The sequence below is a fragment of the Peromyscus maniculatus genome, chromosome 1 (genome assembly GCF_049852395.1).
Source record: "Peromyscus maniculatus bairdii isolate BWxNUB_F1_BW_parent chromosome 1, HU_Pman_BW_mat_3.1, whole genome shotgun sequence".
Taxonomy (NCBI): Eukaryota; Metazoa; Chordata; class Mammalia; order Rodentia; family Cricetidae; genus Peromyscus; species Peromyscus maniculatus.
The window spans coordinates 101,031,296-101,055,337 of NC_134852.1; the positions used below are offsets into that span (position 1 = coordinate 101,031,296).

General features: G+C 42.1%; 1 long non-coding RNA gene across 2 annotated transcripts; it reads left to right on the forward strand.

Annotated features, from left to right (window-relative positions):
* The first annotated feature begins 2,298 nt into the window (after positions 1-2,298).
* LOC143267680 (uncharacterized) lies at positions 2,299-11,940 on the forward strand. 2 transcript variants are annotated; one of them, XR_013043089.1, is made up of 4 exons: positions 2,299-2,453; positions 5,805-5,885; positions 10,535-10,669; positions 11,480-11,940. It is a non-coding gene; the product is annotated as an uncharacterized LOC143267680 (long non-coding RNA). The 2 variants fall into 2 exon arrangements; XR_013043087.1 differs by having other exon boundaries at positions 2,314-2,453; positions 10,535-10,609; positions 11,480-11,588.
* Positions 11,941-24,042: the final 12,102 nt, after the last annotated feature.

Consider the following 24,042-nt stretch of genomic DNA (forward strand, 5'->3'; position numbering starts at 1 on the left):
CAGATGGAGTGTTGGGTCATTGAGACAGAGTTACTAATGGTTGTGAGCCACCCTGTGTGGGTCCTCTGGAAGAATAGCGGGTAATCTTAACCAGGGGTCATCTCACCAGCCCCCTCAGGTACAATCTAGACAGGCGGGTGACAATAGCTTTGTGAGCCTTGTGGGTTGGGTGGGCGCATCATTAGGCATGTAATGACTGAATGAGAAGCTTCCTCCCACCTCAGTTTTAGGACAGAATTTTACATCTGTTTATCTGTAAAATGAAGAGGTAGAGAAGGACCACCATTTGCTGGGTACCTACTTAATCGTGTAGATATTTCCCCTTAGACCTTGTTGCATCTCCCAAAGGACTGCACCACCCATTACCTACCAGTTTACTTAAAGACTTCATCATGTAAACAGTGAACACATCAGTTTCATTATCTGGAGGACTCTTCCTTTTCGAGATGAGAACTCTTGGCTGATTTGTATGAGAAAAGGAACAATGACATCCAGGAGTCACTCCCTCCCTGGCAATTTTTACTGCTTATATAACCCTGGTAGGAGCTTATGACTTGTTTCAGGGACTTCATGAGCCTTAGAAGTCTTTATTTACTTCTGGAGTAATGCCTTGTAAGTTTTGATTACTTGCTGGACCATGTAAGTTTTATGCACTGCATTATAAATTTAGTCTTCCCACCAGGAGGGAATGTTTCAGCTAAAAAGAGATCCCTGGGGCTGGAGAGAAGGCTCGGGGTGTGAGAGACCAATTCCAAAGTATTCAAAGCCCTCTTCTGGCCTCCTGGAATGCACATGGTGCACAGACAGACAGACATTTGGGCAAAACTCCCATACACATAGAATAATTTAAAAAACTAAAAAAGAAATGACTATGTAACAATTTGGAAAAATAGCTGAAATGCTCTTTATGTGCTGTTTATGATAATTTTAGGTGGAACATGCCATAAAGGGAAAAATGAGACTGGCTGGGTACACCTTCAAAAATCCTAATCTTCTAGCAAAAAAGAAAGAGGTGTTGGGCAAGGGTGATTGTTCAGTGGCTGAGAGCACTTACAGAACTTGAAGACTTGAGTTTGAATCCCTTCTAGCTAGTGACACGAGCACAGGCATGATGTAACCAGTGCTGTGGAGGACAGACATGGGGAATGGGGCTTGCTGGCTGCCAGCCAGTTCCAGGTTCAGTGAGAGACCTCATCTCAAGGGGCTAGTAAGGCATAGAGTGATAGGACAGACACCTTGTGTCTTCCTCTGGCTCCCAGCAATGCATACACTTTTAGTTTTAGCATTGAGAAGATAGACAAGTTGTAATTTTACTTACACACACACACCACTTCGTCATTGTTTTGAGACAAATTCTCACTATCTAGACCAGATTGGCTTTGAACTCATGGAGATCTACCTGCCAAGTGCTGGGATTAAAGGTATGCACCACCACCATGCCCAGCACTTAAAACAAAAACAAACCTGTTTCATACATAAGCATGGTAGCACATGCTTATGCTATAATCCTAGCACTCGGGAGGATAGGAGGATCAGGTGTTCATGTAACCTGCCTGGGCTACAGGATACCCTGTCTCAAATAAATAATAAATTAATGAAAGCTAGCAAGCAGTGGGGTAGGGGGCGGGGGTTGGGGTTGTGAGGTTGTGGCGCACACCTCTAATCCCATGAGAGGCAGAGGCAGGTAGATCTCTGTGAGTTGGAGGCCAGCCTGGGCTACAGAGTGAGTTCCAGGACAGGCTCCAAAGCTACACAGAGAAACCCTGTCTCTAAAAACAAAACAAAACAAAACAAAACAAAACAAAACAAAACAAAACAAAACAAAACAAGAAAAAAGAAAGATCCCAGTAGTTTATAGAACGTCAAAGTCTTTGCAAGAGTGTATTGGACAAAGACCTAACCAACCCATCTTGAACTCGGGGGACGCCCTGGATGTCCTTGGTGTCACTAAGATAGGGAAGACAGAAGACGTGGGTGAAAATCTTTCATTTCAGTGTTGAGAAGATGAATTGTAATTTTGCTTCATAAGTTCAAACAGTCAGCAGTGATCGCTCCCTGATTTAAGGAAGGATTGGCTCAAACAATAGAGGTAATTCCAATGTCTTAGTCTTTCAGAAGAAGTTCGTGTAAGCTAAATGAGACCATTTATGTGAAAGAGCTTAAACATCATTTCTGGAACAGTTGCTGAAATGTAAACTTTGAATTTTGAAACAAAAGTTCACCTTGCTTTACAGTTATCAGTATTAATGTTATGAGTAAGATTTTATCTGTATATGTTTATTTTCCCCTCGTCGGCAGGAGGAAAAAGATGCAGGGAAAACATTTTGGTCGAAAGTGACTTTGAGATGCAAGATGTGCTTTTCAAATGTATCAAACCCAGCACAATCCCTATTTTAAGATACTAGGACAAAAAGGACCCAGAAAGTTGTGTCCAGAGGTCATACGCACTCAAGGTTTGTTGCATAATTTATCTAATTTAATCTTTAATTTTTTATAATATCATTTTATTTCTAGGTAAGGAAGCTGAGGCAAAGAAATCAAACAGTTCCAAGTCACAAAGGTGGTCTGAATCCACACAGTTTAACTCTGGGGCCTGTTCCTTTCCCAGGTTTCCCAGTGGAGAACCATATGGCTCCCCACTAAGCTGCCAATATGTCCGTCTTTCCTTTCATCCACTTCCTCTCTTGCTGATGATCTAGCCAATGGTCCATCACAAATGCCAGGCAGGCACTGTACCATTGAGCCACATCCCCATCATATCTACCTCTCTTTCTGTTTCTCTGTCTTTCTGGTTGTAAGCATGCATGGGTTAGAGTTCAAGTAAGAGAAAAGGTTGTTGTAACTTTAAAAGCACTCATAATAATTTTCAAATAGCCTAATTCTCAGAGGCTGGGGAGAGCAGTTAAGAGCACTGGGTGATCTTCCAGAGGTCATAAGTTCAATTCCCAGCAACCACATGGTGGCTCACAACCATCTATAATGGAATCTGATGCCCTCTTCTGTCATACAGGCACACATGCAAATAGAACATTCATATACAAAAATAAATAAATCTTTTTTTAAAAAAATAGCCCAATTCTCCTTTATTCACTGAAGGTCAAAACACCTCCATGCCTAATGTTAATTTTAAGAAATAAATACATTGCTTTTTATAGACAAAATCCTAGCCAAGAATTAGTGGCACATGCCTTTAATCCCAATACTCAGAAGGCAGAGGAAGGTGGATCTCTGGCCAGCCTGGTCTACAGAATGAGTTCTAGGAAAGCCAGGGATACACAGAGAAACCCTGTCTTGAAAAACCAAAGGAAAAAGACAAAAAAAAAAAAAAAAAAAAAAAAAAGCAAGCAAGCAAACAAGCCACTGTTCCTTAACAAAGTTAACATCCAACAGGTGGTGAGACCACCTGCTATTGGCTATTAACTTTACAGCAGTCCCTGAGAAGTACACACTTGGGTTTTCTATTATCTTTTCTTGGTTTTTTTTTTGTTTGTTTGTTTGTTTGTTTTTGTTTTTTTGGTTTTTTTTTTGGTTTATTAAAGGCATGCACCACCACTGCCCAGCCACACTTGGGTTTTTATTGTAAAACTTAGTTCTATTTTTTCTACCTGTGTTCATTGTGTTCTATTATATAGGACTTGTCCTATTGGGTCAGATAGTACTGTTTTTGTTGAAGTAAGTCAATATCAGGGAAGTTGTAGTGTTGAAGCGGTAATTACATAGATTAAATTACACAGATTTTATAAAACAACTTGAGGCCCCTCCACCCAAGACTCTCCTCTTCCCTGGTCATTGTTTACTGTTTATACAACCTGGGGAAGAACCTTGTACATTTCTTGTGATTTCCTGAGTCTGATCAGCCTCTTTCCTCCCTCCCTTCCATCAGGGACTGTTTCAGTGTGATTCCAACACAAGTGTATATTATAGTTCTCCATAGAAGAACTAACATGTATACATCCATATATAGATGTGTATCCACATGTAGATATATATGTATGTATTCACACACAGGCATACATATTTTTTTGAGATTGAGTCATACAATTATGAAGACTGGAGTCCAAACTCTGCATTTACTGCCTCAGTTTTGTTTGTTTGTTTGTTTGTTTGTTTGTTTTTATTTTTGTTATCTTGACACAAACCTATACTTATCTGGGAACAGGGAGTCTCAGTTGAAAAAATGCCTCCATCAGACTGGCCTATAGACATACCAGTGGGGCATTTATTTGATTAATGACTGATGTGGAAGGGCCCAGCCTGCTATGGGTGGTGCCATCGCTGGGCAGGTGGTTCTAGGGTGTCTAACAAATCAATCTGAGCAAGTTAGAAAGAAATGTTCTTCCATGGTCTCTGCTTGAGTTCCATCCTTGGCATCTCTTGATGGTGGACTGTAACCTGTCAGCCGAATAAACCCTTTCCTCCTCAAGTTGCTTTCATCGTAGTGTTTTATCAGAGCAATGGAAGAGTGACTAGGATGCTTCCCAAGCTTAAACTGTCCACACAGTGATGCAAAGGAGACTTTATATTTCCCTTTCTCTATTATTTCCGTTTCTTCTCCTGTCTCCGGAGATGATGTCATATTTGGATAGGCGATTCTTCCCTGAACACTGGCTGAAATTTGCTTTAGTGAATGTAAGGGGCCATGAAGAGGGCAGGGGAGGCACTTCAGTACATGCTCAGATTAGATTCATTGAGAAAAGAAAGGCCTGTGTGACTTTACAAAAATTGTTTGAGGGCCAAGCATAGTGGTGCACACCTTAAAATCCCAGCACTGTGGAGACGGAAAAGGCAGATCTCTGTGCGTTTGAGACCAGCCTATGTCAAGTTCCAGGACACCTAGAGCTGCATAGAGACTGTCTCAAAAAATTGTTTGAGGATGAAGATTATAACAAATAGATGGGACATCTATTAACCTCCATGAGCTAAGATAAACCCTTTCCCTGCTCTTCTTATTTCCTCACAATCTTCTAATAGGTGATGTCCCATGAGAACTGTCCAACACATGCTCTAGGATGGCCTCACCTCTACGCTCTGGTATTTCCACCTCCTGAAATGTCTTCATCTTTCATCCTTCATCTTGGAATGTTTACATTTTCCCTTTTTGTGAAGTCTTTCATCGTCTTTTCGGTCAGAACTAGTATAACTGTCTTAATTACTCTTCTGTTGCTGTGATAAAACACCATGAAAAGTATTTGATTTGGCTATGACTTCAGAGAGTTAGGAATAATGGCAGAGCAAGGAACAGCTGAGAGCTCACATCTTGATCTAAAACCACCAGGGGGAGAGAGAGCACATTGGGAATGGAACGAGTCTTTGGAAACTCAAAGCCCACCCCTAATGACACACCACATTCAGTAAGACTACATATCCTGGGCTGGATAGATGGCTTAGCAGTTAAGAGCATTGGCTGTTCTTCCAGAGGACCCAGGTTCAATTCCCAGCACCCACATGGAAGCTCACAACTGTCTGTAGCTCTAGTTCCAGGGAATCAAAACATCCACACATGCAGGCAAAACATCAATGCACATAAATAAAAAGGTCTTCTTAATGACCACATATCCACCAACTAGGGAGCCTGCATTTAAGCACGTGAGCCTACAGGAGCCATTCTCATTCAAACCAACCACAATCCCTCTTGATATAAGACTCTTATTTGGTCTCTTTTGTGTTACTTATTATAGTAACTTAATAGCTTCGCTGTGTTCCTATTTACAGTGCACAAAAGTGTGCTAAGTATTTAACACGCAATAGTGCTTTAGTCATCACTGACACATTATAAATAGATGCTATTATACTCTCGTTGACAGATGAAGAAATTGAGACTTGCAGAGATTAAGTAATGAATCTAAGGTCATACAAACTACCAGTTTCAAAGTTAGGATTCTAAGGTAAGTTTGGTTACAGAGTCTCTGAGTTCTTAACAGTTATACTATTCTGCCTCCTGAGAAGATCTATTTTGGCTCCCTCTCTCAGAAACTCTAGGTTATTACTCAAGGCCATCAGTGATGCTCTTGGCACATAGCTGCCGGGTATGCCTGGAGAGACTTCTTATGGGTTTCCAGATATTGAAGAATTAAAAACCCTTGAACAGGGGTGGAGAGATGGCTCATTGGTTAAGAGCACTTGCTGCTCTTTTGGAGAGCCCAAGTTCAGTTCCCAACACCCACACCAGGCTTGTGGCCACATGTAACTCCATTTGTAGGGGATGTGACACCCTTTCCTGGCCTCCACAGGCATCTACATGCAAATGGAGCATACAAGCTTGTACCAGACATACACATTATCAATACATTTTAAAAACTTGAACCATTATAACACTATGAAGGGCTTCGAACACTCCCTGCAGCTCCTGGGAGTATACCCCAGGCAGGCAGGCAGGCAGGCAGGAAGTTACTCCTTTCTTTGTCTCCAAATACATGTTGTCTGAGTAATGTTTTGAGTCTGCGCAGTTGGCATCCTAAAATAGCCTTCCCTTGTTCCTGCCCTTGGGGAATTTGGTTGAGACATTTTTACACAAAGAAAGCTAAGCAGTTTTTAGGTTCTTCTTAAAATAGAATTTGTTTGGAATGACAAGAGTAAGGTGTATATTTTGGATAATTTGTTAAATAGAAGAAAAGCACAGAGAAAAAAAATGTTCCCATAATCCCACTGTTTGGAGATAGCCATAATTGATGTTTACATCTAGTCTTTTTATATGTAAACAGAGACATGGATACACACATAATTGGAAAATATAATTGGATAACATGGGATTTTTTGGTGTGAGTTTTTATTTTTGACACAGGATGTTATATAATATGTTATATAATACTTATAATTACCTGGATTACCTGGAACTTCAGCCTCAGCCTCCTGAGTACATGGGATTATAGGCATACACCACTATCCCAGGTTTACATGGCGCTGGGACTCAAACCCAAAAAAGCTTCAGCATGCTATCAAGCATTCTATCAACTGAGGTACATCCCCAACCATGTTATCGTTTTTGTAAGCATTTTTTTTCCTTCGAGACAGGGTTTCTCTGTGTAGCTTTGCACCTTTCCTGGATCTCGCTCTGTAGACCAGGCTGGCCTCGAACTCACAGAGATCCGCCTGCCTCTGCCTCCCGAGTGCTGGGATTAAAGGCATGTGCCACCACCGCCGGGCTGCAATTATTATGACAATATGCAGTAAACATGTTGTTTTCCTACATCATTTTAAACATGCCTAGTATCACATCATGATGATGGCCAATTGCTTCACCTCACCCTTAGTGGTTTTATATAGTTTCTGAGCTTGCCATGCATAGTTCCATACCAGCCCATGCATGTTTATATTGTCCCCAATTATTTCCTTAGGAGGGAAGGAGAGCAACCAAACTACTGAATATTCAAAGGTACATTTTACACTGTTAGTCTTGTACAAGGTAATATTCCCACTGCAGCTAGGTTACCATTTGATGATTAAAAGATTTGTAATCCCCTAAGGGCCCAGACACTGGAAGGGCTGGAAAAAAATGATGGGGTAAGAGCCCATGGAGGAACAAGACAAACAGTTCCAGGTGACACGGAGAACACTCCAAGCAAGCACTTCATTGCCATCTTTACCACATGTCCTGTCTAGTGGCTTCTATATCCAAGTCCACACCACCACCACCAAACTAGCTTCTTAAATTGCTTCGTTCTCTCTCTCTCTCTCTCTCTCTCTCTCTCTCTCTCTCTCTCTCTCTCTCTCTCTCTCTCTCTCTCTCATTCAGACAGAGTCTCTTTCTCTTTATGTAGTCCTGGCTGTCTGGGACTTTCTGTGTAGACCAAGTTGGCCTGGAACTCACAGAGAGCCTCCTGCCTCTTCAAGTGCTGGGATTAATGGCTATACCTATTGTGCCCAGATTTCAGGGACCCCCAAAAGACCACTACGGAGACCGAATCCCATATGTAAAAGCAAAGAGCCTTTATTTTCAAGCTCTGAGCTTGGTCCCTCTGTCTGTCTGACACAGTTGTGAGAGCAGAGAGCCCTGAGCTCAGGTAGGGTGGTTTTTTGTTTTTTGTTGTTGTTTTTTTTCTTTTGTTTTGTTTATCACAGCAGTGGTTGGGGTGAAGGGATTTCCAGGGTCCAGGACCCTGATTGGCTGACATTTGTCTAGGGGTATCTGTAAAACAAAAATAGGTGTGTACTAGACTCAAGGACATCTGGCCACCTTATCTAACCTTATCTAATGGTTGGAATGTTTGGGGTGTCAGGTACTTCCCCTTAGATGTAGGCCCTCCCTGGGTGGGGTCAGCTTATGGCTTTTCCTACTGTCTGGTTGTTGCCTGCCAGTAAGCCTGTCACAGAAACTGTGCCTGGTCATCTAAGCCTGTCATGGTAGCTGTGTGGTCAAGCTGTTTTGGGGACCCTCTATAGTACCACCACTGTCTAATTTAAAGACTGAGTCTTGTGTGTCCCAGGTTAGGCCCTGAACACATTATGTGACCAGAGATTATAGGCTTTCACTACCATGCTTGTTTTTTAAATTTGTTTATTTATTCATCTTTCTCTCTTATTTTGCATCCTGACTCCCTCCTCTTCTCCGGCCCCCTCCCCTCTATTTGTCTTATTTTTTAATTTTGTCTGTTTAGTGTGTATGTATGTGCATTTGGAGGTCAGAGGACAATTTATATGAATTGGTTCTCCCCACATGTGGGTCTCAGAGACTGAACTCAGATCATCAGCTTGGCGGTAATCATCTTTACCCTGTGAGACATCTTGCCAGCACCCCATGTGCCGTTTCTGTAGTCCTGGGGACCAAAAAGGGACTTGGCCAATACCCCCTGTTTTAACTCAGTTGCTTCACTGTACCTCAGTCCTATTCCAGACCAGCCTATCTGCAATTCAAACTCCATTTTGATTCCTCTTGACATCACAGTGCCTCCAAACACAACACGTGCATTCTGACTAGGAGAAATCAGCATTGTATCTCTGCTCCCTACCCAAGTATGTTTTTCTGCCTTTGGTTGTTGGTTGGTTGGTTCTTGTTTGCTTCTTCATTTGTTGTGTGAGACAGGGTTTCTCTGGGTAGCCCCAGCTGTTCTGGAACTCGCTCTGTAGACCAGGCAGGCCTCTGTCTCCTGAGTGTGGGGATTAAAGGCGTGTGCCACCAACGCCTGGCTCCCACCTTTGTTTGTGTTGACTTCCTTAGAGGATTTAAAAGATAACAAGCTCCTCGAGTTGGCTGAACAAAGATAGAAACACTTATAGTTTGAGGCTTCTTCACAGATACTGCCAGAGGTTTAGAAATCCCTATAAATAAAGGGATTCAAAATAATCTTGTCTAAACCTGCATTTGGAATGTACGAATTTTGACACACTTGTAGCAGTCAATGTTATGTTTACATACTGCCTAGAAGGAAAGAAAACCCCTGCTCATATCAGCAGGAAAACTGCACTCAGAAGGAGAGTTGTGTGGAAGTTGATGCCCAGGGTCTGTTATTTCAGGTCAAATTCCACTAAAACAACTGTAATTGTCCCCAGATGGGTTATGTAAGGCATCACAGGCCCATGATTGTTGTTTTGCCAATATCTTTATAAGGAGTCTACTATCGGAGCCCCTCACTTATGCCATATACCAGTGAACATGACAGCATCCACATTTTCAAAAAACAGAAAGAAAGAAATACAAGTCATTGCATAAATCTAAGAAACTCATTAAGAAGCCCCATAGTCCTCTCTAATGATACTAGTAGAGGGTAAAAATATACTATTTAGTTTCTGGGGCCTTTGTTATGAAAGTTCTGAACACACACATCTCTATGAGGAATTAATGTCTGTTGTCTATTCAGGCTAAAGGAAGATGTTCTAACCCACATTCCTTTTTGAAAAAATGTTTTGCACATTTGTCTATGTGAGGGTGTTGGATCTTTTGGAACTGGAGTTGCAGACAGTTGTCAGCTGCCATGTGGGTGCTGAGAATTGAACCCGTGTCTTTTGGAAGAACAGCCAGTGCTCTTAACCAATGAGCCATCGCTCCAGCCCCTAACCCATATTCTAAAGCTATAGCAAAATCCATGACTGAGCTTGGAAGATTGAACTCAGGTCATCAGACTGTGCACAAGTGTCTCTACCCACTCAGCTGCCTTGCCATGCCTGTTTGTTGAGAAGGATATCATTTAGCTTAGATGATCATTGAACTTTCCGTGTCTTTCAAAGCTGACTTTGAACTCCTGATGCTCCTGTCTCTTCCCAAGTGCTGGTATGTGCCACCATACCTGACTTGTGATTTCATTTTCATTTTCCCTGCAGTGTATATGATTTAGTGTTTCCTCTTTATTCCTCACCGTGATCACTGCTGTCCTGGTGAGTGGTCTCTTACCAAGAGAACTTCCAGTGATCACCAAAAGGAAAGCAGTCATGAGCTCTTTGTGCCTGGGTAGAGGAACATGATTCTCCTGGCACTTGCTTCCCTGGAATGGGGCAGTCGGTGGTGGGTGCTGCCAGTATTGACTGTCTGGTGCTCACAGATGGCCCTGGGATTGTTCCTCAACTCTTTCAGTTTGTCACTAATCATTTCCTTTGCTCTTAGCTTGCTAACAGCCTGGAAGAGATGGTTCTGCTGCCCCAAATGCTACTTCTGGCCAGGGTTCCTAGGGACCTTGAGGTTGGTGATCCGGGTGCATGCGTGGTCAGATTCTTTATGCCCATATTCTTCGAGATCCTGGTGAATATGATTTTAGACTTTTAATACCATTTCTAATTGCCTTTATGGACTTTGCAGTAATCATTCACTGTCGCCAGGGTTACTGGCATCACTGCCACACATTTGTCCTGTGCAGAGTCCCCCATGATGCACCGGGGGCGTTGGAAGAAGAATGGAAGAGCAAATGTGGGAGTTGAAAGATGGCAGGTGTTTTAAGGGTCTCTGTTTTCTGTTTTGCTTTCTGGTTGTTCTGAGACCTGGGAAACCAAACCAAAGATTGAGGTGTTACTCAGTGTAGTTTATAAAGAGGGCTTTCTTTCTGGATTATAGATAGCCTTCTTCTTGCTCTCTTCCTGTGGAAGAAAGAGGGAACTTTCTACTTTTTATAATCCTGTCAGGAACAGTTTTGAGCACCAGTATGTAGATCATCAGGGTCTGGTTTAATCCCTTAAATTATCAACTTATTGAGGCTAGAAAGATGGCTCAGCAGTTAAGAGCATGAACTGCTCTTGCAGAAGACTCACATTTGGTTATACCCATGCCAAGTGCCTCACAACTGCCTGTAACTCCAGCTACAAGAGATCATACCAGATACCCTCTCCTGGACTCCACAGGCAGCTGCACACACACACACACACACACACACACACACACACACACACACACCTACAATATAAATATTTTAAAAATTAAAAACATATGCCTAGTTTGTTGGGCAAGAACATGTGTTTTGGTAGAGAAAGTGTTGGTATACAGAAGCAAAGTTTGGATCTAAACTCTGAGGTCTTATGAACAGGCCAAAGTTAAATATCATCCACGTTTCCTTCTTAGAAAAGGTATCTGGAATACAGCATCAGTGGAATACAGCATCGGTGGAATACAGCATCAGTGGAATACAGCATCGGTGGAGCACAGCATCAGTGGAATACAGCATCGGTGGAGCACAGCATCGGTGGAGCACAGCATCGGTGGAGTACAGCATCAGTGGAATACAGCATCAGTGGAATACAGCATCAGTGGAATACAGCATCGGTGGAGCACAGCATCAGTGGAGCACAGTATCGGTGGAGCACAGCATCGGTGGAGCACAGCATCAGAACACCCAGTTCAGCCACACAGTCCCATGTGTACATGTAACATCTAATTATCAAATAAATGACTCAGAGAAAGATAGTGTTAGAACTAGATGAAAGTGGAGAGGACAGGCTTAGAATTACTAAGTGAAGACATGCTGATGTCATTAATTTGTCAATTTAAGAAGTTAGTGGGAAATAAATTACAATGAAACATAAGTGCAACCTAATGATTTATCATTACCTTTGAAACACAGTCAGCAACATCGTTGGCTTCATCACTACAAACTACTTATTAACTGCATATACCCTGAAATTTATGCCCTTGAATTCACTGCCACTTCGTGGTATCATAGAAAGATATTTGGTCTTTGTCCAGGTTCCTGGCACTGAGCTACTAAAACACGTGAAATTTCCTGAATAACAAGGATGGTAGGAGCAGTTTTTGATCTAATGAAGCAACTTTTGCCTCCAAGATAGCTTCAGGATGAAGACTGGCAACTAGGAAGTCTACGACTTGCTTGGAAATGTAGAATTATAGACCACACCTATCTTCAAAGATGGGAAAAGGCCTGGAGATTGAGTTCATTCACTAATGGTCAGTGATTTAATTATTTATGTTCATGTTACAAGACCTCCATAAATAGCACTAAATGATAGGGATGGGCAGCTTCCCAGTCAGTGACCCACCAAGGTGCTGAGAGAGAGGTGTGTGTGTGTACTCCCTTACTTTGTGGGGACAGAAGCTTCTGCTCCTGAGATCCCTCTCGAACTCATCTTGTATGTATCTTCAACCAGACATTCCTTGTATCCTTTACTGGTAAACGTTAAGCACATTGCCTTCAAGAGATCTGTGAGCCATTCCTATAGATTATCAAACACCATGGTTGGTCAGAAGTGCTGATGGCCCAGGACTTGGGCTAACCGATCAAATTAACATTGTAAAGACAACCGATCAAATTAACATTGTAAAGACAATGAAGCTAAACTTCAGCTTCTCAGCTTCGGTTAGATGAGCCCACACCCATGCCTGCTTTATTTTCTTTTGGGAATTGTGTGCAAATGAGGAGATCCAGAGATCCAGAGGAAGGGAGCAGCGCAAGATGGAGAGAGATCAAGTAGAGTGGTGTGTTCTGGAGCGTGGTGGTGGGAGAGATCAAAATCAAAACTGGAGAACACACTGCTACTTACGCCTCAGGCCAGGGACCCTCCCGTTTGTCAAAATCAGAGTAGCTAAGACACAAAGAGTGTGGAACTGCCAATCAGGTGCCATGAGAATTGCAGATAGTCTCCCTGAAATGAAAATGAGTAAAACCAAACAACAGAGCTTAGGAGGGTTGATAGTAAGGCGGGAGAACTCAAGAACCAGTACAAGGAGACGGACTAGCACACTTCCGCCTCAAGGGGGAGCCCAAGATCTCCATCCTTCCTTCTAAAGCGATCTCTAAAAACAATCCAGAACAAGATAAAAGGAGAAGCGGGAGTTAGAAGAGGTACAGAGGTTAATGGAAGTGAGCTGAGACATTTTCCTCATTAATAATCTCTGAGGATCCTCTGAGTGACTCTTGTGATGCTTTCATATTTTATCTCTTCCCTGTCTTTGATGGATGGCTGGGACATTAAGTCACTAGGGAGAAAGTCTCTTTGCAGGCCTTTTTTCCTGCTGGCTACTGCGCCAGAGGCTTGCTGTGTTCAGGACCTGGTCTGAGCTGGCAGGAAAGAATGAGCCTTTGCTCCCAGAGTCATTTGTGCTCTGTTGGGGGAGGAACGATGAGAGCTGACTGCATGATTCCGGATCCCGGCCAGAATGCTTCCACTTGCTAATTGTTTTTTGTTTTTGTTTTTGTTTTTATTTTTTGGTTTTTTGAGACAGGGTTTCTCTGTGTAGCTTTGTGCCTTTCCTGGAACTCACTCTGTAGCCCAGGCTGGCCTCGAACTCACAGAAATCTGCCTGCCTTTGCCTCCTGAGTGCTGGGATTAAAGGCGTGCGCCACCAACCACCCGTCCACTTGCTAATTGTATGAGGCTGGCATAGGGAACCAGAATTTTGGGAGCAGGGAATTGATGAGCATGATTTTTTTTTTCCTTCATCACGTTTCTTTTTTTTTTTTCATTTTTATTTATTATTTATTTTTCTATTATCAGCTTGATACAGTATAAATTCCGCCCCCCCCAATGTCGTTTATTGAAGGAGGGAGGAGGTCTTAAATACAGGCTCACATCACAATGGGAGAACCCTGGAAGGCAGAAGTTCACTACTGATGTTTTACAATCTTGCATCTAAGCTGTTAACACCCATTAGGGCATGATTTTTTTTTTTTTTTTTTTTTTTTGCTGTGGATATTACTCTATATAAATAAAACACTGATGGCCAGTGACCAGAGAGGAAGTATAGGTGGGACAAAGAGAGAGGAGAATTGGGGAAACAGGAAGAAGGAAGAGAGACACTGCAACCACCGCCAGGAGAAGCAGCATGTAAAGACACCGGTAAGCCACCAGCCACGTGGCAAGGTATAGATTTATAGAAATGGTTAATTTAAGATATAAGAATAGTTAGCAAGAAGCCTGCCACGGCCATACAGTTTGTAAGTAATATAAGCGTCTGAGTGATTATTTTATACGTGGATTGTGGGTCTTCGAGGCTTGGTGGAGCCTGGAGAGAAGCCCTCCAGCAACATTTTTTTTTTTTTTTTTTGAGACAGGGTTTCTCTGTAGCTTTGGAGCCTTTCCTGGACTAGCTCTGTAGACCAGGCTGGCCTCGAACTCACAGAGATCCACCTGCCTCTGCCTCCCAAGTGCTGGGATTACAGGCGTGCGCCACCACCACCTGGCAGGGCATGATTCTTGATGAGGAGACTTCATCCAAGCTTTGATTAGTGATTACAAGGCAGAGAAGGAAAACCTATTTCCAGAGCTGAGAAGCCACTCCTTGAGAAGCCAGGATTGGAGGTGCATACCTTTAATCCCAGCACTAGAAGAGATGGAGCCTAACCTGGTCTACACAGCAAGAGCCAGGTCAGCCATGGCTACACAGTGAGAGCCTGTCTTTAACAAAACAGACAAACAAAAATGGGGGTGGGGTAGGCAGAAAGAAAGAAGGAGTACCGTTGATAAAGTACCTGCCCAGTTGTGAGGCTCTGCCCCTCACAGACAGAGCAGACGCTGTCCTCTTCAGTACCCAGAGAAACCTTCCCAGTACATCTGGCATTCTAAGGAATGCAGGGCCAGACCTGAGATAGGCAAGCACCTCATCTACAAGCAGAACGCACTCTTGGGTAGACAAAACTTTGTTTAGTTTAGGAGAGAGGAACTAGAAATGCCCGGAGAGGTTGACTGCACTGCTGCATACCTGTGGTCCCAGCAGTCTGGAAACTGAGGCAGGAGGATCTCAAGTTTAAGAGATATAGCCTGCAAGACAAACAAACAGGGAATTCCTGTAACAAATGATAGTATAAATCTAGGATCCTGGAGAGGTGATTAATCTGGAGGAATGAGGGAGACATGTGAGGGACACACAGAGAGGAGCCAATAACACGCATGCTCAGTTTCCTAGTCCAGACTGGTGCCCAACTGCAGCCCTCGGCAGCCTGCACAGGTATGAGACTCACTGTCACCTGCTGGTGTTAGAATGTCACAATTTTAACCTTACTGGTTTTTGTTTTTTTGAGACAGGGTTTCTCTATGTAGCCCTGGCTGTCCTGGAACTCACTCTGTGGACCACTCTGGCCTCGAACTCATAGATCCATCTGCCTCTGTCTCCTGAGTGCTAAGATTAAAAGCACCACCACCCAGCTTACCTTTTTATAATTTTTTAATCTTTTTTTTCTATACACTGAGAGCATTTTAAACATTTTTTTTTTTTTTTGGTTTTTTGAGACAGGGTTTCTCTGTGTAGCTTTGCACCTCTCCTAGAACTCACTTGGTAGCCCAGGCTGGCCTGGAACTCACAGAGATCCACCTGGCTCTGCCTCCCAAGTCCTGGGATTAAAGGCAGGTGCCACCACTGCTTGGCTTAAACATTCCTTTTATGACCCAGTTACTCCTCTGGATTATTTTCCAAGTGTAAATTCCTAAAAGCAGGGGTTGGGGATTTAGCTCAGTGGTAGAGTGCTTGCCTAGCAAGTGCAAGGCCCTGGGTTTGATCCTCAACTCCAAAAAAAAAAAAAATTAAAAATAAAATAAAAAATAAAAAAATTCCTAAAAGCAGAATCAGTACTCAAGGAGTGTGCATATTTTTTTTAAGGGTTTTGATATCTATTGATAAATTGCCTGGTAAAATCATGCATTGTATAAATGGCCATGGCATCTAAGTCTTGGGATTCTTCACTTATTTAATAATTATTTCAATTATATTGTTGTATGTTAATTGGCAACTTACATTTCTTCCATGAATAGATTGTTCATGTTTTTTGCCTAATTTAAAAATTTAGGATGTTTGCCCATTACTTTATCTGAGATACCTTTCCTTTTGTTGTAATGGGAGGAGTCCAGTGTTTCCACTGTTTCCAGGTTCTTGATGTCATCTTCAAAGAAATGAAGAAACACACTCAATGTCTTAGTCAATGTTCTCTTGCTGTGAAGAAGCCACCATGACCAAGGCAACTCTTATAAGAGAAAGCATTTAATTGGGGCCAGCATACATTTCAAAAGTTTAGTCTATTATTGTTATGGTGGAGAGTATGGCAGCACACAGGCAATGTACTGGAGAAGTAGCTGAGAGTTCTACATCCACATTAGCAGGCAGCAGGAAGAGAAGGCATTGGGCCTGGCTTGAGCATTTGAAACCTCAAAGTCCAACTCTAAGGACATACTCTAACAGGAACACAACTAATCCTTCTCAAGTAGTGCCACTCCCTGATGACCAAGCAGTCAACTATATGAGCCTATGGGGGCCATTCTCAGGCAAACCACCAGTCATAGATTGCAAAGGCAAGGAAAGTTTATTCAGAAGGAAAAGGAAAGTGCAGATCAGACACACAGTAAGAAAGCAGCAGGCTTCTTGAGTTCTCGAGTTCAAGGGTATCCACTTATTATTTGGGGCTTTCTTTTCTTTTCTTTCTTTCTTTCTTTCTTTCTTTCTTTCTTTCTTTCTTTCTTTCTTTCTTTCTTTCTTTCTTTCTTTCTTTCTTTCTTTCTTTCTTTCTTTCTTTCTTTCTTTCTTTCTCTTTTTGGTTTTTCAAGACAGGATTTCTCCATGTAGCTTTGTGTCTTTCCTGGAACTCACTTGGTAGCCCAGGCTGACCTCGAACTCAGAGATCCGCCTGGCTCTGCCTCCTGAGTGCTGGGATTAAAGGCATGCGCCACCACCACCTGGCTTGGAGTCCAGGAGGTAGAAGAGTTGGTAGAGTAAGGTGGGTGATTTTGTAGTCTTACTTTCTTATCATGACTGCCAGGCTGCAAATAGTGACCCAGAGAGACTTATTATAAATTATGAAAACTTAGTCTATAGCTTAGGCTTGTTCCTAACTAGTTCTTTATTTTGTTTGTTTATTTATTTATTTATTTATTTATTTATTTATTTATTTATTTATTCATTATGTATACAGTGTTCTGCCTGTATGTATGTCTGCAGGCCAGAAGAGGGCACCAGATCTCTTTACAGATAGATGTGAGCCATCATGTGGTTGCTGGGAATTGAACTCAGGACCTCTGGAAGAGCAGCCAGTGTTCAGTGTTCTTAACCTCTGAGCCATCTCTCCAGCCCTAGTTCTTTTTTCTTTTCCTTTCTTTCTTTCTTTTTTTTTTTTTTTTTTTTTTTGTTTTTTGTTTTTTGAGACAGGGTTTCTCTGTGTAGCTTTGTGCCTTTCTTGGAACTCACTTGGTAGCCCAGGCTGGCCTCGAACTCACAGAGATCCGCCTGGCTCTGCCTCCCGAGTGCTGGGATTAAGGGCATGTGCCACCACCGCCCGGCCCTAGCTAGTTCTTATAACATAAATTAACCCATTTCTTTTTTTTTTAAAGATCTTTTTAAAACATTTTATTTATTATGTATATGGTATTCTGCCTATATGCCAGAAGAGACCACTATATTAAATTATAGATGGTTATGAGGCACCATATGGTTGCTGGGAATTGAACTCAGGACCTCTGGCAGATCAGCCAGTGCTTTTAACCTCTGAGCCATCTCTCCAGTGCCCCACTGGGAACTTAGGTCACCTGTGAAGAGGTGGCCTGGAACCGAGGAAAGGTGCGCCGCTCACCTGTTCCCCAGCCTCCCTATTACCCGGAGACAATCAGACACAGACAGCAAGGAGTCAAGTCAGTTTATTGATCAGTAATAAGCCTCTTTTATACCAGAAAAACCTCAGAACCCTAGGAGGGGGTGAAGAAACCAACCAATCATTTTAAAGGTCACCCTATTTACAAGTTGTTTATGCCCTGATATTATCTCCTGTTTTTGGTATCTTATCTTAGCATAAACAACTTGAGCTTACTTACTTCCTCACATTTGTCTCTAATCTCCATACAAACAACCCAAGCCAACTTTCTCTTATCCATCCTTTGTATCTATTCTCGGCATAAACAGATTAAACTAACTTCCTCTGGTACCATTTGTATCCATTCTCTGGGTAAACAGCTTAAAGCTTAAGCTCTATTATCTAAATTTCTCTCAGCACCCTCTTTGCAGCCCATGTATGCCCCACACTCCAGCCCCAAATTAACCCATTTCTATTAATCTGCCTCCTGCCATATTACTCATGGCTCCTGCACATCCTTCTTCCTTCACCTCTGGCTAGCAACTCTGCCTTTCTTCTTCCCAGAGTTCTCTCTCTCTTTCTCCTCAGAAGTCCTGCCTATATCTCCTGCCTACCTATTGGCCATTCAGCTTTTTTATTACACTAATCACATCAAAGTATCTTCACACAGTGTAAAAGTATCTCACAACATTTCTTCCTTTTTGTCTAAATAAAAAGGGAGGGTCTTAACTCTAACATAGTAAAAATATATGCAATAAGAACAATTATCAGGCCCAGTGGTAGTGGCACACGCCTTTAATCCCAGCACTTGGGAGGCAGAGGCAGGTGGATCTCTGTGAGTTCGAGGTAGCCTGGTCTACAGAGCAAGATACAGGACGGGCACCAAAACTAAACAGAGAAACTCATTATTAAGCAAATGGATAAACAAATTCTATTTATACAATAGCTTTAATCACAGCACTAGGGAAGCAGAGGCAGGTGGATATCTGTGAGTTCGAGGACAGCCTGGGCTACAGAGTGAGTTCCAGGAAAGGCACAAAGCTACACAGAGAAACCCTGTCTCGAGAAACCAAAAAAAAAAAAAAAAAAAAAGAACAAGTAAGAATTACATTTACAATATCCAGTCTATTTGTATTTGGCAAATTCAAGAAATTATTCCATTTTTCTATCCAATCTTGATGACTCCAAAGTTTTATACCTAAACCATTTTCTGACATAACTTGTACTATCATCCTAAAATATCTTTTTAAACATAAAAACATTTTCTTCGATGAACAACTTAAGCTTTTATGTCTCTCAACCTTATGTACTTTACATCTCTTTTGGGAGTTTCTTTTCTGAATTTAGTAACAAGGAAAACTCCAACTATAACTATCTAGTCATCAACCCCAACAGAGACCTGAAAAGGATAAAATATTAGCTGAGTAAACATGAAGTGCATAGTAAGCAACTTCCAAAAGTATATAAATGACAGAGACATCTGGCTGCCTGAACAGTCACCCAGGGTTCCTTTGAAACATTGGGGCATCCATCTCTGGCCTTCAGGTCTAGAATATGTGACAGACCTTTCTGTGAAACAGGAATTTTTGAAGGACTGTCCCACCTTGTCTTGGCAAAGTTCAGCAGTCACTTTCTTTTGTATTCTGCTTGTATAGTTTGGACAGCATACTGTAAATGAACAGTCTTATTTATTAAATAAGAAACACAGAGCCAAATGCAGAGTTAATAGCCCAAGAGGTCAGAGCAATAGCTAAGAGCTAAAAACCTTACCCTCCACTGCTGCTACTGTCCTTCCTCTCAGCATGAGAGCTACTTCCTGTCTGTCTATCCTTTTTATTGACTTTATATTCTGCCTTCTCCTTGGTTGTGAACCCAACCACATGACCTCCTCATCACTGCCTGTCTGTACAGACCTCCAGGCCTTCTATGGTTGGTATTGAGATTAAAGGCGTGTGTCTCCATGCTGGCTGTATTCTTGAACACACAGAGATCCACCTAACTCTGCCTCCCAAGTGCTGGGGATTAAAGGTGTGCACCACCACCACCACCACCACCACCACCACCACCACCACCACCACCACCTAGCTTCTGCTATGACTTGCTATTAGCTCTGACCCCCAGGCAACTTTATTTATTAACATACAAATAAGATCACATTTCAGTACAAATAAAATATCACCATAGCATATGGTCAGCAGTCAAGGCAAGGGCAGTTTCTTGCCCAGTGGATAACTTTGTCATGATAAAAGCAAACTCCATATGGAGCTTCTTCGATGCCCATCATTCTTTTTTGAAGTAAATTGGTGCTGCCAGGAGCAGATGTGTCTCACTGTCATAAAAAGCCTTAGGTTATTAAACATCTTAAATGCCATATTCTGTAGGTCCCTGAAGTGTTTGAAGACCACCTATCTATTGAAAATATACCTCTGTTTAACCTTGAAAATATACTTATCATGACTACAAATTTGATTATTGTAGATAACTACTAACCTGTATTTCTTAATTATACATTACATTTTAAATGAACTGCATAAGTACAATACCTTAAACAAGAGTTGAAACATATATGCAGTATAACAAAAAACCTTAAATTTGTATCAATATACAAAAATCCATGCCAATGTAAAATATTTGAGATTAATAGATGCTTTTTAGTTTAAAGTAGATTCAATAATCAACCCTTTTATCTTATCCTTTCCATATCACCCTTTTTTCTATTCAGAAAGAGATCCTTGGATGCAACCTCCCTTGCTTAGTTTCTTCCCTTACCACGACCAGTAACAATTTGCAACCAATCCCCCTAAATGATGATAAACATTAATAATCCATAGAATGACCGAAACCCACCCACCCTGCCTCTTGGGAATGTGGGTGTTGTGTTCTCCAAACTGCTTCCTGTTGTCTGGGGGAGTTGTGTTTTCTAGACTGCTTCCTGCATCTCTAGGAGACCCTGAGAAATTTGAGATAACGGTCAAGTCCTGGGAGAGCTAGCTGTATTATTTGTTGTCTAGTCTCTGTGTGGTGGGAAAGTGTAGGGCTTATGTGAAGTCCTGGCTGGAGTGGTGCATGAGGCTGGACCATCTCAGCTATCAGCTTTGAAGTTGTTCTGAATGCAGAATTTTGAGGAAACTGCAACAGAGGCATTCTGAGAGGCTGGATCATCGGGGCTACTTATCTTTATTGGTGTCTGGTCCTTTTGTTCTGAAAACATACAAACTTTTAAAGGTAAAATACATATCTGCGTTAACACAAGTATGAAATGTTCAGTGATATGCACAAGTCAGCTAAAGATGATTTTTTTTTGTTGTTCTGTGTTTGAGCAGGTAAAAGGCACCTATCTACTTTATGAGTCCATTTGGACTGTATAACCAGACTGTTATGAGGACTCTGTAGCCAACAAGATTCATCATGTCTCATTCAGTCTCAGAACTGTTCCCATGGAGAGGGATCAGCATACACATCACCTGTCCTGTAGTCTTTTCTGGCTTCCTCCCTCACTTCTGTAGGCAAAATCCTCATAAGGTCTCCCCCAGTCAAATGTGATCTTTATTAATTTTGAAGGAATCAATAGCTTTCTTGTTTCCCGTAGAAACAAAAGCACATCCTCTCCCCTACACAAAACGTTTCCCAACTTCCATTCTGAAGCCAAGACATTCCTAAAGTATATAGTCTGGTTTAATTCAGCAGTCCCTTCCACAGTCTTTCAGTAGCTGCTGTTCCCTCATCAGCATTTAAAAAATTCAAAGTCAACAAAGCAACACACAGGATCCAGATTCCCTGTGTATTTCCCATCCTTATATGGCTTATTTTTTATTCTCTTTAAAGACTTCACTTTATTATTATTATTATTATTATTATTATTTTTAAGATTTATTTATTTACTATGTATACAGTATTCTGCCTGCATGTGTCCTTGCAGGCCAGAAGAGGGCACCAGATCTCATTACAGGTGGTTGTGAGCCACCAGGTGGTTGCTGGGAATTGAACTTGGGACTTCTGGAAGAGCTCTTAACTGCTGAACCATCTCTCCAGCCCTCACTTTATTATTTTTAAACTATTTAGTTTTCTGACTGTCTACACCCATTTTCTTTCCTTCCTTTAGTATCTAAGCATGTTTTTAAGCATCTGTATCTGTTCAGAAGTTTTCTCTATCTGAACTTGACTTTCTAAGTGCTCACAGATGCCAACTTGCAGCCTTCTCTGACAAGTGAGCCAAAACTTAAAGTGCTGAGTGGCAGGTCTAGCTTAACACTTGGGCTGGTGGCTGGCTCCACCTCCTTTGGGTCAGTGAGAGCAGAGGCTCATGCCTTTGTGCCCCAGCCGGGAGCCAGTCTATCCACCCAGTTCTGGGAAATTCTTGGGTCCACATTGCAGTAGGCATTTTTACCTAGTCTCCCACCATCTAGTAGAGCATAAACCCCATTCAAGTGCTCAACAGCAGGACCTCTTCAAAGAGCCTTGCCTCTGTATGCTGCAAACAGAGCCCACTCAGAACTTTTTTTTTTTTTTTCAGTTTTCTCAGGCCTTATGTGGCTTTACACACTGAGTGTTGGACACCAAATGTAGCATTTATCTAATTATTCTTTTATCAATTAAAAACTCAGGAGTCAGATATTGAGGTGAAAACCTGACTGATCAAAGAAGCAGCAGAGAAAAACGATTTAGTGACCTCCTTTCTCAATTCAAAAGGGCCAAGCTTCTTTCCAGGCCTCTCCCTACTACTTCCTGTGTTTCTCTACATGCTCTGGGTCTTCCAAAACCTCTATGGCTAATTTTGGTCAGCTAGTAACTAGCTCCACCCTCTGATTCAAGGTAAACTTTATTGTCAGTCTTGGGAGTGTCAGAGAGCAATCAAAATATTCCACAACAGCTTTGGTTTGTCTTAAACAACAGTTTAAGGCAGGGAGGGTCTCACCTGTGGTGGCCTGGAACTCATAGAGATCCACCTGCCTCCGCCTGGGAAGCGCTGGGATTAAAGCTGAGTGTCACCACACCCAGCTTGAGAGGGAAGTTTTTAAGAATGGCCTTGAGAATGTTAGCTTTTGGCTTCATGCAGTAACTGCCGCTTTGAAGTTCCATCAATAGCCCCTTAACCACTGACAGCCTCAACAGTTTCTTACCTGGTTTCCACTTCTCTAGTTCATCCTATCTTATGAGAAAACAAAACAACAACAACAAAAGCCATTTTCGACATCCCACCACCTCCACTGCTTGATCTGGCTGGCTTTATTCAAAATCCTCAACACCGGTCCCCGAAGATACCGCTCCTCCACCAGCATTCAGTTGGTGGGGACCTGACTCAGGGCCTTGAATGAGCCAGGCAAGGGTTTTTGCACAAAGCTGCATTGCAGCCTTTCATCACATCGAGCCAGACACAGAAAGACAAGTGCCGCACACTCTAGCCCATCTGTGGAAGCTAAAAAGCAACTGATCATTTAGAATAGATGGAAGAATAGGAGCAAATTAGAAGGCAGGAAGGGAGGAGGAATATACATTTAAAAACAATTAGCGTCTGAAAGTTCCCAACACATGGAAGTGATTTTTTGAGGAGATACACCAATTATCCCAATTTGATTTTTGTATAGTATGTAGTTGTATTGAATTACAATACTATACTCCATAAATAAGCATAGACGTCAACTTAAATATTATTAAAGCCTTTTCTCTGCCTGGGAAGTGTGTCTTTCTTCTTTCTTCTTTCTGTATCCTGAATTCATATATCCTAGACAAACTCAATGCCTTGGAGATTACTCCTCACTCTTCATTTCCAAGACCTAGCGACCACTAAGTCTTGTTTCTCCTGCCTTCCTTAAGCTCCTAAATCCTTCTCAAGACTCTGCCCTCGCCACCCACAAAAGCTCCAATCGTCCAACTCCACCAGGCCGTAAGTTCCTCTGATTATCCCAGCCTCTTCCCTCTGCTTTTGTGAATAGGCATTAAGGATGGCAAACCTTTGACATTTCCGTCACTTCTCATTCCACCAGCCTCCTGGCTTCTGACCTTCAATGTCACCTAAATTCCCAATGACCCAAAGGAATTCAACGGCTATGTCTTTGCCTGAGGATATAGAGAAATAGTAAATTTAACCTTTTGGTATCTTGGAAAATGTTTCAGGGCTCCTCAG